We start from the raw sequence: 15,169 nt of genomic DNA, 5'->3' as shown, positions 1-15,169 counted from the left end.
AAACTGTGGCTGATCATCTAAGGGTCAAGGTAAATATCGGTTAAAGAAAGTGATCAAGGGGCGGCCCGGTAGTCGAGTGGTTAGGGCGCATACCATTTGGGCGCAAAGACGCTCTTAGCAGGCGGGCACCGGTTCGACTCCCGATCGGTCTGACTCTTTCCTGCATGTCATTCCCCTCTCTACCCCCTTTCCTGTCAGTCTCCACTGAACTAAAATAAAGGCATAAAAGCCCAAAAAATAATAACTTAAAAAAAGAAAGTGATCAAAATATGTAAAGCAGGCTAAAAACTACAGCTGGAATGCCTGAAGTTAATTTACAGAGTGCTAACGAAACAATTCCTAAGACATTAGAAATGCCAAGTTGGATCCAGCACCTGTTCAGTAAGGTCAGCAGTTTGAAAGACACATTTTTGTAGAAGTGAAAAGTCCATCAAAAGAATGAAAAAAGATTCCCTGGCAGTAAAGTGGTAGACAAAATAGTCAGCAAAGTTTTTTTTTAAACTTTGCACACAATATTTGAGATACAACAGACCTTAAAGGTATTTTATGCCAAGAAACATTTGATAACACACATTATCACATTTCAAATTCAAAAGAGACCAAACCTGCTACAGTACCAGAACTGGAAATACAGGACTGCAGGATTTCAGGATTTCCCTGAAATATCCAACAAAGGTAAGCAGAGCATAATGATGTAAAGGAGATGTTGCAGGGCAGTGGCCCACATCGCAGCACAATGTGCCCTGCCAGATTTACTTTTCTATCATAACTGAGTGAAAGAAAACATGCATCTCTGATCTATAATCTGTCTTAATTAAAAGGGTTGTGCTCCATTGTTTTTAAATTAAGATTCATTGCACTTGTTTTAACTGTATATTCAGTCAGCATATTTGAGGCATTTAACTTAAATTCTACTTTGTTGAGGAAAGAAAAAAAAATGTTGATTATGTGGCACCTACACAGCAAATTAATTTCCTCCGTTTATGAGCATGTGCATGTAAGACAGAGAACAAAAAGAAATAAAGGATCACCGTCAGAGAGGAAGTAACAGAGCTAATATCACCAGAGTGTTAAGTCATCAGGTTGGCTGTTGCCATTAATCATCTAAATGTTGAAGGCTTTTATAGGGGCATCGTCAACCTGATAAAACCTGATCAATCATTGTATTATTACCTCTTGAAGAATAAACAGATGACAATAGCGAAATTCTTGACCTTTTATGGTGTAAATGCTATTAGAATAGACCTGAAATTAAGAAAAACACAATGATTTGTGCTGCTTGGAAGTTAATTCAGATAAAACAAAACTCACAGGATTAACAAATTTGACGACATATCTGAACTTTAACTTTGAATACAGCTTATTTTTCTCATCCATATGTATAGAATTAAATGGCCTCATGTTTTGAGGCTTTACAGGTTGTACAGGGACAAACATGCCAACAATGTACCAGAGGTCTCTCAATCAGCAAAGCAGGTTCATTTTAGCAGAAAAATGCACATTACTCCCATTGAAGTGGTATCGATAAAAAAATAAATAAATAAATAAATAAAAAAAGGACACTGACTTAATGTACCAGCACTGTGGAACCTGTTTCTTCGGGTGTTTCAAACGTGTCATTCAACAAAAATGCGAATAAAACCGCTAATCTATGACACTCAAAATATTTTAATAGTTTACTTTAGGCTTTTTAAGTCACTGAATTTAAGTCTTGTTGACAGAAATGGTTATTATTAGGTACCTTATCAATACACGTATACTTTTTACAGACCTTATCAAATATAAAGAGGTACAATCTATCTATTGAAACCAAAACCAACAAAGAAAGCAGTTAAACTGGGACCTTGCTTCCTTTTCCATTGCTACCACCTGTGCATACAGTTTAAAAATTTTGCACTCATTAACACAGACACACACAGACAGAGCAAACTCTCAGCCGATCTGAGGAGGTGGTGTTTGTATAAATCTAGGAGGACAAGTCCCTGTTGATCCCACCACACCCACTGGTTTCCTCTCTGAAGGGCCTGGAAAGTAAATAACAGCAGGACAGAGATTATTCTGACTGCTGCTCTCCTTGACCACAGATGCAAACACACACACACACACACACACACAAATACACATGCATTAATCCCGCAAGTTGTACGACTTTTACCTACTCTCTCCCCCATCCTCTGACACTCTCATCACCTTCCCCCGCACAATCTGATTTCCTCCATTTCGCAAGCCTTGTAAACAAACACGGCAAACGCTAACATTGCACAACTCAAATGGCGACCGTAGCCAAATGTCACTCCTACACACACACACACACACACACACACACACACACACACACACTTGTCACACTTGTCCACAATATGGGGGAAAGATATGTAAGTGCTCCCCAAGCTCTGAGTCAAGCACCCGCACAAGCAATTTGCTTATCATTCAGTATATCTGTCAATGAGTGAGCCCCCCCCCCCCGCCCTCATTCCCTTCCCCTCCTTCATTTTCTTGGCCAACAGGTCCTTCCATCTGCTAAGCAGCTGGTGGAAGAGGAGGATGAGGAGGAGGGGAAGAGGCCTGCTCCACCCGGTGGTTTGCTATTCTCAACAGTCTAACTTTCTCCCAGTGACTGTAATGACTCTTCTGTGGGTCTCATTAGGGCCTGACCCAGTGCCGGGTCTACCTCCCTGAATGATGTCACATCAAGGCCACAGAAATCCCAGTGTTGAATACGGTGCATTGTAATGAGTCGCTGACATAATGTTGATCTATATCTCAATATTAGTTCTGTGTCACTGGAATAAAATTACTAACTACTGTAAATTCGACATCAATGGACGGACCTACAATTTCGCTGGCAGCAGGCTGTCCAAAATGAAAAAACACACACATACAACTTGGTTAATGATTGTGTGACCTGCTCTGATATAAGCTTTAGATCTGATTAGGTTCTTGTACAACGTTAAAGTAAGCAACAGTGTCCAGCTGAATGGACGCAATTGAGCAAAGCCTGTATGTCAAAATGTGTCACTCATCAGTCTTTCCTTCTTCTTCTTCTTCTTCTTCCTCCTCCTCCTCCTCCTCCTCCTCCGCTCTCCGCCTCTACCTCTCCTCTGACAGACAGGTTCAGGGCATGTCTGGGGTCAACAACAACCTGTAACCCGAACCTGCCCGGCGCTTGCTCTCGCTCTCTAATGATCTTGGCTCACTCCCATTCCCAATGTTGGTTTAACCCGATGTTAATGTGCCCATTCTGCAACTTCTGAAACAAAGTTCTGTTCCACTAGTTCCAGCATACATCTAGCCTCTGTCACCTCTGCTGTCAAATGTGGTTTTTAAGTAGCACTATCTCAAACAAGAAGGAACGCATTTGTGCGTCTGTAGTCACGCATGTTATTGCTTGTCACAGTGGGTAACACATATGTGAGCAACACTGCTGATAACGTGGCAAACTGAGCGTGTTTAGACAGTGATAGGTGCTAGTAGTTCTATTATCGGCCTTCAGGACAGGATTTCAAACATCATGATTTTTACAAATTTGTTAAACTAACTGCATTAAAAAAAAAATGGGACGAAGAGAGATGGTGAGGATTTGCAAAAACAGACACCAAAAAAAGCAGCACAAGTTCTACAAATGAGAATCCTAACAAATAACAATATACCACACATCTATTCTACAATAGACGTTAATCATTCTTTCTACTACTCAACTACTAAGTTAGCAGAAGCAGCTTCAGGCCTGAATTGCCATGGAAACTTTCTTGACCTTTCACCCCTGGTCGTGCTACACCTGTCAGCAAGTCACAACTGCACTGTGGGATCCCCTCCTCCCATCCCCTCTTTACCCTCACTCCTCAACAAGATCCTGAAATATGTAAACTCACTTCACTTTATGCAGCAACTCACCCCCAGTGAAGAATGGGAATTATTAACACACATCCTTGGCAACTTCAAAAGAGGCACTGCTTTCAACTAAAGTCGGCAACTAGTTAAGCATGAGGATTTAATGCTGTGGAAGGAGAAATTCCTTCAATACCTGACACTGTCAACTGGCTTGGTTTAACCTCCACAGCACCACAATGTCTGTGCCTCCTGTGTGTTTTTAGTTTTTAGAAATTGCTCCCAAATCCACTCCTAACACATTTTCTCTCCTAGACTAACTGCCTTATCATGGCAGAGAGAACTTTGTGCCTGTGTGACCCTAGGAGCAGTGCTGTCTGGATCATTTAGCTTCTGGCAAATTGGTCCCAGGCATGAGGCCAGACAACAAGTGAATGACTAACACCTCCTGTATGACAAAGGGAAACATGAAGCATGTTACTTTGGTGGATTAGAAAACTTCATTTTTAGAAACTTTTTCACATTTTGATGCAAACAATTTGGAGCTTTGGTGTAAGACCTCCAACACAACTAACAGCTATCCATGTATACCTTTTCCTTTTAAAAGCCATGGAGTGTCAAAAGGTAATGTGGCTCATGGAAAATATGTTTCAGCACTATGTTTCCTGTTAGAGTGTATTGGTATTAACTTCAGATACACTGAGGTTGCCCTCTGCATTAAACCAAGAGCTGTGTTTCTTGGATGCAATTCTTGGAGATGCACTTCGTTTCCCTTTGAAAATGTGGTGCTGTTCTGCGAATCCCCCCATGGCTCTCCAGAGAAAAGCAGAAGTACTTGGCATGGAGAGAAACAAAGCCAGATGATTTCTTAAGTCTAGGCTTTGAAGTTTTATGGTACTGCAGCCCTATGGAGCCTCAGAGGGCAAGGCCTGGTTACGCCTCAGTTGCATCAGACAACTATCGTACAGACCACCATTTCGTATCAATCTACCATATGCTCCGGACACACATATACATGGTCAGTAAGATCATAAGTAGCTAACAACATGTTTTTAGGCCCAGAGTCAAAACAGAGAACAATTGTTGACAGCATGGACCATTCACTTTATACTGACCTCATCTCAACAAACCCCCCCAACACACACAGCTTTCGCCGCCTGTCTCCCGTATCACATTCAGACCATTTTGGGTGAAAGCCCTAAGTCTTTCCTCATTCAATAAGATGCCTGTCCATTCCAGCCGAGGTTTCCATGTCTCTCCAAACACAGAGAGGCTAGGTCAGAAGAAAAGTCCACCAGAGAGAAATCCCATCTGTGTCCTCATCCATTCTGCAGGTCTGGACATGAGCAAACAGCTTGCTTTCACCACCCTGGCAACCGTTTTCACTTCAACCCTGGCAAACCATTTGAGTCCAAACACACACACACTGAATCAGGGTTCTTGAAAGCAGACCCAACACCATCTCACAAATAGAGAGAGATGAACATTAAAGTCATCGCACGCATAAGGTGATTTCCTGGCTCTTTATGAGGCTGGAAGCAAAGCCCTCTGAGAAGCTTGAAGACAGTGACAGGAGGAAACCCCACTCTCTGGACCACAGCACTTTGAAAAACACTGCTAAATGGCAAGCTTTCAATATGGTGCAATGAGGATATATTTGATGTTTGCAGATGGTAATCTACGTCCAGACAAAAACTTGGCTTATTTTAAAAAGGTTAAAAACTCTTTAATGTGGTGTATTAAAATAACATATTTATGATCTGCAGATAAACATTAATGCAAGCAGGTTCAGTCTAAAATAATTTTCTGTTTTTGATATTCCTCTTGTAAATTTGAATGTTTTGTTAAAAAGCAAAAGGAGCTTTGAAAATGCTGCCAAGCAATTGTTTAGCCCGAATTAGACTTCATTATCCTACAATCGTAAAACATTGAATTTTAACCATGTCAAAATTTAATGGAACAGGTGCATAATTTGTCAGTGGTCATTAAACTCCATGACTGTTTCTAAATGCACAGGCTGCCTCTTGCCCAGTTCAAAGCATAATTCCTCTTTCAATTACATGTCACACGGACACAGAGCAATGCGATGGGAAAGTTCAGTCCTCAATTGGCGAGTTTGCTTGGACAGATTGGACAAATATTTCCTTTGTGTGGTCGTCTCCTTGCCTCTGTTTGGCCCTGACAGCCACAGAAGAGGGAGTGAACAATCCAAACTGCGCAACATTATGGACTGGGTGGCTGTTCTATCCAAGACACATGGCTGTCTCACCAGCTGCCTGTCTGTTTACACTTCACCACTAGCCTAAGGTATCAATTAGGTTTATGGGGGAAAGGAGGCTAATAGTATAGCAGAGGCAGCATTCAGATTTCTAACTACACTACATTTCTCACGTAAAGAAGGGGTTTCGCCTCCCAAGAGCATGTCTAGCAAGCAGCATGTCTAGATAAACTGGTGAAATGAAGGCAACCAATTTCAACCTTACCTTGCTGCAATAAAAAACTATGGATGAGACTGTAGTTTAATGTCATTTGAAGGATATATAAATTCAAGGCACCACTTTGAGTTTGAATGATTATTGTTTTTGACATCACCGAAGAACACGCTTGGTTTGAACGGCCAGTCAGTTAAAAATCCCCACCCCTAGAAGAAACCACTCTATCCACTTTTCATTCCAAGCAAAACTCCACACACAGTAAGACAACATCAGATGTCTCTGGCTCCATATGGAGCCATCTACAGAGTCAAAGGCTCTGTAATAGCACACCAACTGCAAGGACAAACAGCAGTCCTGACCACATGTTCCTATAAATCAAACCCCAAGACTGCTCTTCTGTGTCAGCGCCTGACATCCAGCACTAAAGTGCAGGTGATGCCTTTAAGATCATTTCATAGTCCTACTTCACAGCCTGCTCAGCAAAGCAGACAGAGGTAGTAAACCTGACCAGAGGAAGGAGAAAAACACTGTAGATGTGTTAACCTTTATTTCTAAAGGGAAACTCTGACCACATACAAGTGTTCTCCAAGTGATGACTTTCAAAAAAAATTCACACCTGGAAGCTGCCAAGTACAATACCCGTCTTCTGTTGACCAACTGAGGAGCTACAAGAGCCTAAGGAACTTATTTCCTGAGGAGAAACTCACTGCTGAAGTACTTTTACTTATTGACGATCTTAATGAATATCTCAATAACCATTACAAGAAATTTGGAACAAATATACCAAATGATGCATCTTTCCATTCAATAGCCAAGTGCAATAAATCCCCACAGGTTAACTGTGATACCTGGTAGAAATTGGGCTTTCAATGTATTATCATATTCATTACTGATTAATCTGACAGATATTTTCTCAATTAATCATCTAATCCATAAAGTGCCGCCAGAAGATTTTCTTTTTTAATTCCCCCAATTTCCTCAAGCCCTAGTTTACATTTTCTGATTATAATTAAGAAAGATAAGAAAAACAGCAAATATTCATATTGAAAAACTTGACTCACAGAATAACATCTGAATAACTGCTCCATATTATATTCTGTTGATCAACTGATCGCTTTATCAACAAATCATTTCAGTTCTTGTAGGAATATTTTCAGAGGGGCCTTTCCTAGTTTGTGCAAAACACTAGACCAAATGTGTCTCATAATCTCATCAACATTTGGAACTGCTCAGTTTGTTAATAATACTCAACAGAAATTAAAAACTTTTTGTCTACGCTGCAGGAAATTTTGAAGAATTGCCCTTGGTTTTTTGCAACATCAGTCTGTAGATTTTACAATGTAGCCTCCTGAAAGAATCATAGACCCTCAGACTCATAACAGAAACTAGAAGGACAACCTGTATAAATTTAATCCTGTAAACTGCCAAAGATATGCACTAAAGTGGACACTGAGTTCTGTGGATACTGACTTCTAACTTTCAGTTTTTTCAGCAAACTATGTGATTTATAACAGCAGCTGATTAATGAGCAGTGTCAGGGTTCAACATGAAGGCCTCCACTAACTAGGAATATCATCAGAAACATTCCAGGAGCAGATTTTAGTTCGCCTCCTTCAGCAACATCATCTGTGCCCTCTTGTGGAGGGCTGGCACAGTTCAACCTCCTCACATGTCTTCACTCCCTGTGCCTCCCTATTTGATCTGAGGAAAAATGACCACAGCTGTTGGCGAGATACATTTATCAACAATCATTCTGCTGCTCTTCTCTTTTCTCTTGTTGCTCTTCTTTCTTTTCTCCCTCAAAACTGTTGGCAAGTCCCAAGCACCTCTCAGCTTCATGGAAATAAATCAGAGAAACTAGTATCAGCCCCAAAGCCCTCATTGTTTGGCCTAGACTTAAAAGACTCTTAAACTTTTGCGTGTTATATTCATAAATTTAAATCCAACTATGAGGTAACTTGTCATTGACATCACTGAAGAACTCTAAAATTACTTAGTTATCAATGATTTCTCTTCATTCATTTACTGGCCCCTTTTTAAAATGAGCCAGAGTGTGACATAAAAATATCAATATCAATTTAAAGGGGGATTTTACAGGCGGCTTCTGCTCTACTGAAATGATGCAAGAGACAAAGGCTGATTCAGAGTCCTGATCCTGTTATGGGAACCATGAGAAAGGAAAACAGGTCAGTCAGTACACAGAAGTCAGTGGCTGTAATCTTGAAATAATTTTATTCGAATTAAAACTATTATGGGTCATATTCAGTTCCAGGACTGAACAATTTGATAACTTTGTCTTTCAGGTTGTTAAGGTATATGGAAGAAGTCTTAACTGAATGGATGGTTTTTAAGACAAGTAGACAAGCTCTCTGTAACAGCTCATAATCAACATTATATACATGCTATATACCTACTGTTGATGTTTATACCCATTCTGCACAAAGTTGCTTTGGATACCAGTGAGTTGTGTTTCCCTTCTTATCCAATAAATCCTTTTTATTTTCTTGTTCGCTCTTGGGCCGACACCAATGAGATCATGTACTATTAAGTCTGACTGCACGCCTACCATGCATATTGTATAGATCACACTTGTGGGTTCAGAATTTTACTAGACTGCAACATTTTTTTTCACTCACTGCTTTAGATCTTTGAGGTTCCTACTTAATGGGAGAGAAAACACAGTGTGGCTGCAACATTGTTCCAAAGCTGGTAGTTGAGGTAACCTACCTGCTGTGTAACCCTCTGACACAACATTTTCTTTAGAGTCAACTCTGTTGCCATGGTTCAAATGGCCTACTGAGGTTTCAAAGGTACTCAATTTGGATAAATATTACATTTGCAACTTCTGATGAAAAAGTGGCCCTAAATAAAAACGAGGTTTAAACTGCCTTTAGAGTGCATAGAATGAAAAAAAACAATCTGGGACAGCTGGTATAGACATCCAGTCACTCTTTGCTCAAAATCATAAAACTAAAACCCAGAAAATGGAAAGCATTTTCTGTAGCCAGAGCAAAAACACTTATGACTCACACAGTTTTATCCTCACTCTGCCGTGTAAAGTTCAGGGCATTCATCTTCTTTGTATGTTGATACTCTCAACATCTTTAGCAAATCATGACAAACTCTGTCACAACAACAAATATGACTTGTTAATGTTCTGGTCGGCCCATCATGCTTCGGTTCAACCGGGCTAACGCTAATGTATCATGACCCCTGAATAATTCCACTTAGCATTGCATTGCTGGGAAATTGAGATCAGAGTCTTGGCAGCATTAGTCTTTGATGAGGGGAAACAGCGTCATCTCTGTGATTGGGAAGGAAGAGAAGCAAACACTTCCAATGTTACTCACACAGCGACAATTAATCTGTCCTTTGCCATTTCTCCTGCAATGACCTACAAGCCTGTGGCCCTTAACCATCATCAACTAACTGAAACTAATTCTAATGACAAGTATGCACAAAAAGAAAGGCAACAAAAGGCCACTCATACACTACTTGCCAACTACGGGACATGATACACCAGGGGAGAGTGCACAGGAGAGGAGGGAGGAAAGAAAAGGAGCAGCAGGTGTGAAGCAGCTGAAAGCCGTCAAACTTCTTCTGGCATCAGTATAGACTTTCTCTCCTGTCTCCTGTGGTCAGAGATCCACTTGAGCTTATTGACCAGAGCTGATCACGCAGCTCCTCCCCTCCCGACTGGCCAGTAACAGCATCATTCAGTCATACTCCACCCTTTTCGTGCACACTGTCCCTTGGAGCCCTGATGAAATAACACGGACACTGCACTTTATTGCCAAACCGAATGATTCAATATTATTTCTACCGCTTACCCAGTTTTAATATTAGGAGGTTAAGGGCAATGGGTTATCTGGAAATTGTAACTGTACTTGACTGCATATGTGTTCATTACTGTAAGAAGTCAAGGAAAGGAGCAAAAGCAGACTTATTTGGTGAGAAATCATCACTTTTAAATCATTAAAAGTTTCAAAGATCACTTCATAAAGAATGTTTCTGTACAAACAAAAGGCTTTTGAATGTTGTGGTTTATGGTGCTAGTATGGTTTTGTTAAGGGCAAGCATAATGAACCCACGAATGTGCCCAAAGTGATCAGAAAATGTTCAAGTTTTAGCAAAGACCGAGTATCAATCCTGAATATGCACAAGGTCACAGTACACACATATATCACTTTATTTAATCTGGCGAGCTGGATCTAAAAATGTATTACCATTAAATCTCTGAAAATCTCTTCATCTAACATTCCACAAATATTAATGTCCTCTTTTCAACAAATTGTAAAATGAAAAAGCTTTTCCGGGAATATGAATCCAATTAGCATCTGGTGGGACAACTGATGTTGGTTGAGTGTTCTCTGATCATGTTTGATTGGTCACAGAGAATCACACAGATGATTAAAGACGTGGACGTAGCATTTGGATTAAGATAATAACTATCACATAAGAAATCGGCCAAGTCAGACTTCCTACTTGATATCTGATGTGATGACAAAAAGTTTATATATATTTTCTACACAGAGTAAATAAGAGAGAATCAAAGGAATAAGTCTCCATAGACACTTTTTGCCCAACCATCCACCAGCAGCCTTGGGCAGAAGGCTTTGATAAATGAGTGAAAGCACAAAAAAAAGTACGCAGGCAGCCAATAAGAATGAAGCTGCATGAGAATGTGTAATAAATCACAGCTTGAGTAAAAAGCCATGTGCAGACTCAATAAATTCACTGCAACTTTATATGTAAATGAAAACATAAAAGAGCAAGGATCTGGGGGGATCGTTGGCGCTTTTGGAGCACAGGATAGTGAAACCATCAGCTCTGATGGTGAAACAAAACCCAAGTATAACTGCAGCAGTGGAGGTGTTCCACATTACCCTGGGGGAGCTTTAGTGGATATAGGAGAGAAAGCAGTTTTACAATAGCTATACAAATGATCAGGTTAACAGCACTTTTGTGTTCCTGCCACAATATTTGGTTTCAGTCCACTCCAGATGTGCACAAAAAACATCCACACAAGCAAGCGCAAACATTGATCCAAGACACAGCACACCATCCAGACCAAGATTAGATCCTTGAATTTGAAAGAATAATAAGACTGATACGAGCACAAGGTTCCCCGGACCCTGACACAAGTACTGAGTTTGGATGAGTCATCTGACCCAGGTCTAAGCCTCACCCACCACAAGGCCTGCCAATGTGTAACACACATACACACAGCCCAGCTTTTGAAAAGATCCCTAAGCGTCTGGAAAACTGACCACATCATGGTCAGGGAGAAGAACCATAAATTAGTGTGTGAGAAAGAAAAGGGAGATACAGACAAGACAGCTCAGACTACCGTTCTCACACACTGAGGTCTCACAATTGAACCTTAACAAAGAGTAGAGTACTCTCGAGGCTCCAGGGCCTTATGTGACTCTTACAGAGATTTGACAGAAAAGCCTCACAATCAGCCAGAGATCACAACAGGATTTCTGTTCATCCATCCACTGTGTAATCCCTCTAGATTTTCTGAACAACTCTTTGGAACAACATGAGATACGTTTTGTTCCACAGGATCATACAAGAATTTGTTAATCCCAGTAGCGATCATTTTCTTTAAAACACAGCACACCGAAGGGGATGGGCCATTTCCATGTCATTCATCAAAAAAATTGAGACTGACACCTTGAGTTTTACGGAAAAAGCATTAACAAAACAAATGTCTATGCTACTATATCATATGTAATTGTGAGAGGGCCAGTAAACTGCCACAGCAAACAGCTGAAAATGTTACGAAAACTATTCAACTAGAAGTAACATAACACTTGTTTAATACAGACACTATGTCCTTCAGCACTTCACAAGTCCTGCCAAACCTAACAGCCTCAACTATCCACACAGCAGTGATGGATATCTTCTGGTTTACAATGTTGGGTTAAAGATGGTCAAAGACTATTTCCACAATGCTGCCCAAGGTTACTATAATGATAAATGGCTTTAAGACTTGTTCCTAATCTCACATTTACACTGGATTTTCACTTTACATTTACAGAAAATCTCAGGGCAACAACTTCAGGAAATGTTACCACAGCAAAAGCTGACACTACCATGCTGCTATACAATCTACATGGGCTAATTAACTATGACAAAGTTATTCTGGTGATTTTTGCTGCTCGGTGAATTCAGTAATAAAGGCTGAGCCCAAGCTCTTCAAACAGCATGCAACTGGTGTGGAGGTTAATGTCTCTCACCGAGAACAAAACATTAAAAATAAAAAGGCAAACTAGCCGCCAAAGAGAAGAAGGCTTAAGTTGTTAGCTTACCTCGAAATGTCCTTCATCTTGAACTTGAAGTTAGCCGTGCCGCTCCTGTTTTCATTGTTTTACACGTGTGGGGCTTTTTCACCGGCAGCACTACAGTTACAGAGCTAACTAGTCGTCTTACCATTGTTTTGAGGACATTTCCAGATAATTCTCAGAGACCAGAACAAAAATACCACGTCGGTCCTGCTGTAAAGGAATTCCACCGGATTCGCCGGTTGCTCACACAAGTAAAGATGGCCGCCGGAAGTGACAGTTATTTACAGAGTTTGACTACGTTTCACTTCCGGGGGGCAGCAGCACCCCCTCGCTGTTCCAGGTCTGCCAACACTTGAAGGAGAACAAGAAAATGATAACTTATTTTTATAGCTATTTTAGGTTATGATAAGGCATATTTTAGTTGTGTTGCACATTTCCAGCTGCCACATTTGGTTTAAGAAGAGTTGCATCTAGTTAAAATTGTTTGTTGTGGAGCAGATGCAATTATTTTTTCACTCCGGCTGGACAAGAGAGTCTCTGAGAAAACTGGAAAAGTGTTCAAAAACCGCAGCAGGTTTTGAACACATGAGTTTAAATATAAAAATGATGATCATGTGGGACTACATTAAACCAAGGAGGATAAAGAGGACTATCAGCCCCCCTGCATGCCCTATTAGTTTTTTAGCATACCACAATATGACAGAACTTTCACACAGTTTCACAGATTCAATTAACACTCCCAGTTAAATTGAAAGTATAGACAATGAGAGACTGCACACTAAAGAAAAACTGGTTTATTACTGAAAATTTAAAAGTGCGAGACTGTACATACAAACATAACTCTTCCCACTTTGCTACAGATGACCCAGAAAGTCACTTTGCGATGCATTGTGAAATAAACTGAAAACAGTTTGAAATCATTTTAAATCTACTAATAATCATGACAAGATTGGAACACTTATTGTTGTGTTAGCATTCAACAACAACAAAGCATGTGTTTCAATGAATAAGACAGCACATCCTCTTCAGTGTCATGCTTACTGCCACCCTGGGACCCGAGGTCTGTTTCTCATTTCAGCCATCTCATTTTGAAAGGTTTAGACAAACCATAGAAAACAACATGATTTTAAGCATCATACAAGGCTGAAATCTGGCTGGAAAACGGGTTAGATCTTTCTTCTTTCATGTTTTTCATTAATCATCAACTCTCCCAATACTATGGGGTTAACAAAATACATGTCCAAGGTTAGGGGTAATAGTACACCAACTGTTCCAGTGGTGCTGAACAGCTCAACACTGACTGTCAACATGAACAAGTCTGTGCTGTCAACAAGATGTTAACTCATGATCTGCTCTGCAAACAATGGCACAGGTCAACTTATATTCTTTATTTTTGCTTTCACAGTAAGCATTGATGTTTATTACTATACATTTTGAAAAACAAAGTGGATCATTTTAGTGGGGCAGAACCTCTACCCTGGCTTCAAAAGACAGCACAGAGCAACGCTGTTTCATGTTGATGACAGCCTTGAAGAAGTTAACAGTTGAACAGTGGAGGCTGATTTCATTAGCTCAGTGAGAACAGGCAGTTCACTTCAATGAACACACAAAACAAAATCCAGATTGCTGATTATGTTTTAAATTATAGTTACCATGAAAAAGGCCTCCCTGGGTGGTTCAGCAGAGGAGTCCTCACAAAAAGGGCTTAAAATGGAGCTTCTCCATAATTATACATGGTGCTAGTTTGGTGATAGCGTGGCTAGAAATACAGTACTAGCTATTTATTAGATTGCTTCATCTCAATATTGAAGTCAAAGATGTATATACAAACAGTGGTCTGGGTACGTTAGACAATGATGACAGTATTTAAAGAACTGAGAATATTCAAGCATATGTTATACAAAACTCATCACAGAATATGTACATGCTCTGTCATGCTCCCTCTCATCCCTCTTCATTTAAGAGATTATAGTAGGTAAATATTAGGTAGATATTAAATTTCCAACCCAAGATTGAAACCTTAAGGTCTATTCCTTACTCAGTATCACTGCTCTCATTTTACCAAAAAAGCTTTCACTCTGTGCACACTGACACAGACCCAGTCTCTCTCTCTCTCTCTCACACACACACACACACAGCTAGTTTTCCACATATAGCACATTCTCACCATACTGGAACATTTCAAGCAGCGAGTGATACTGACTTTATATGCCTTCAAAGCATACCTCCCTTCCACCATAGATTTATTTGTGCTGTATGTCAGGAGAAATCCCACTCTGTTCAGTTGTAAATTAAGACCCAGGTCAGTCTGCTGACCATTGATGGTGGTCTGGATCTCCCAGTAAGTACAGTGATGTCTGCCGCTATTCCTGGGTGGCCTTTGCAGTTGCTCTGAATGGGCCTGGTGTATAAAGCCTGCACAGAAAACATACTCAGAGAGATGGTATTAACGATATGAAACTTGATCTCTCAGATGCTTAATAACATGGCATATGTGACTGATATCATGCAGCTTTCACTAAATGATTATATATGTGCAGCATTAAAATGAAGAATCACAATCATCTTTGGAATAATCATAAAGAAGCCATATGGCTATAATCTGAAATATGA

At 40.2% G+C, this 15,169-nt stretch overlaps 1 protein-coding gene across 1 annotated transcript in view; it reads right to left on the bottom strand.

Moving 5' to 3' along the window:
• The window catches only part of sulf1 (sulfatase 1), a 77,399-nt gene extending 64,676 nt beyond the window's left edge, over nucleotides 1–12,723 (bottom strand). The window contains exon 1 of the mRNA XM_071485278.1: nucleotides 12,581–12,723. The gene's annotated coding sequence lies outside the window, so the exon portion shown is untranslated. The remainder of the gene's footprint in view (nucleotides 1–12,580) is intronic.
• Between the last annotated feature and the right edge of the window lie 2,446 nt (nucleotides 12,724–15,169).

Source organism: Trachinotus anak, unplaced genomic scaffold (genome assembly GCF_046630095.1).
Source record: "Trachinotus anak isolate AG129_WGS33_773 ecotype Australia unplaced genomic scaffold, CSIRO_AGI_Tana_v1 ptg000009l, whole genome shotgun sequence".
Classification (NCBI taxonomy): domain Eukaryota; kingdom Metazoa; phylum Chordata; class Actinopteri; order Carangiformes; family Carangidae; genus Trachinotus; species Trachinotus anak.
Note: the sequence above shows the minus strand (reverse complement) of the source record. Positions and strands in the feature narration are given on the sequence as shown.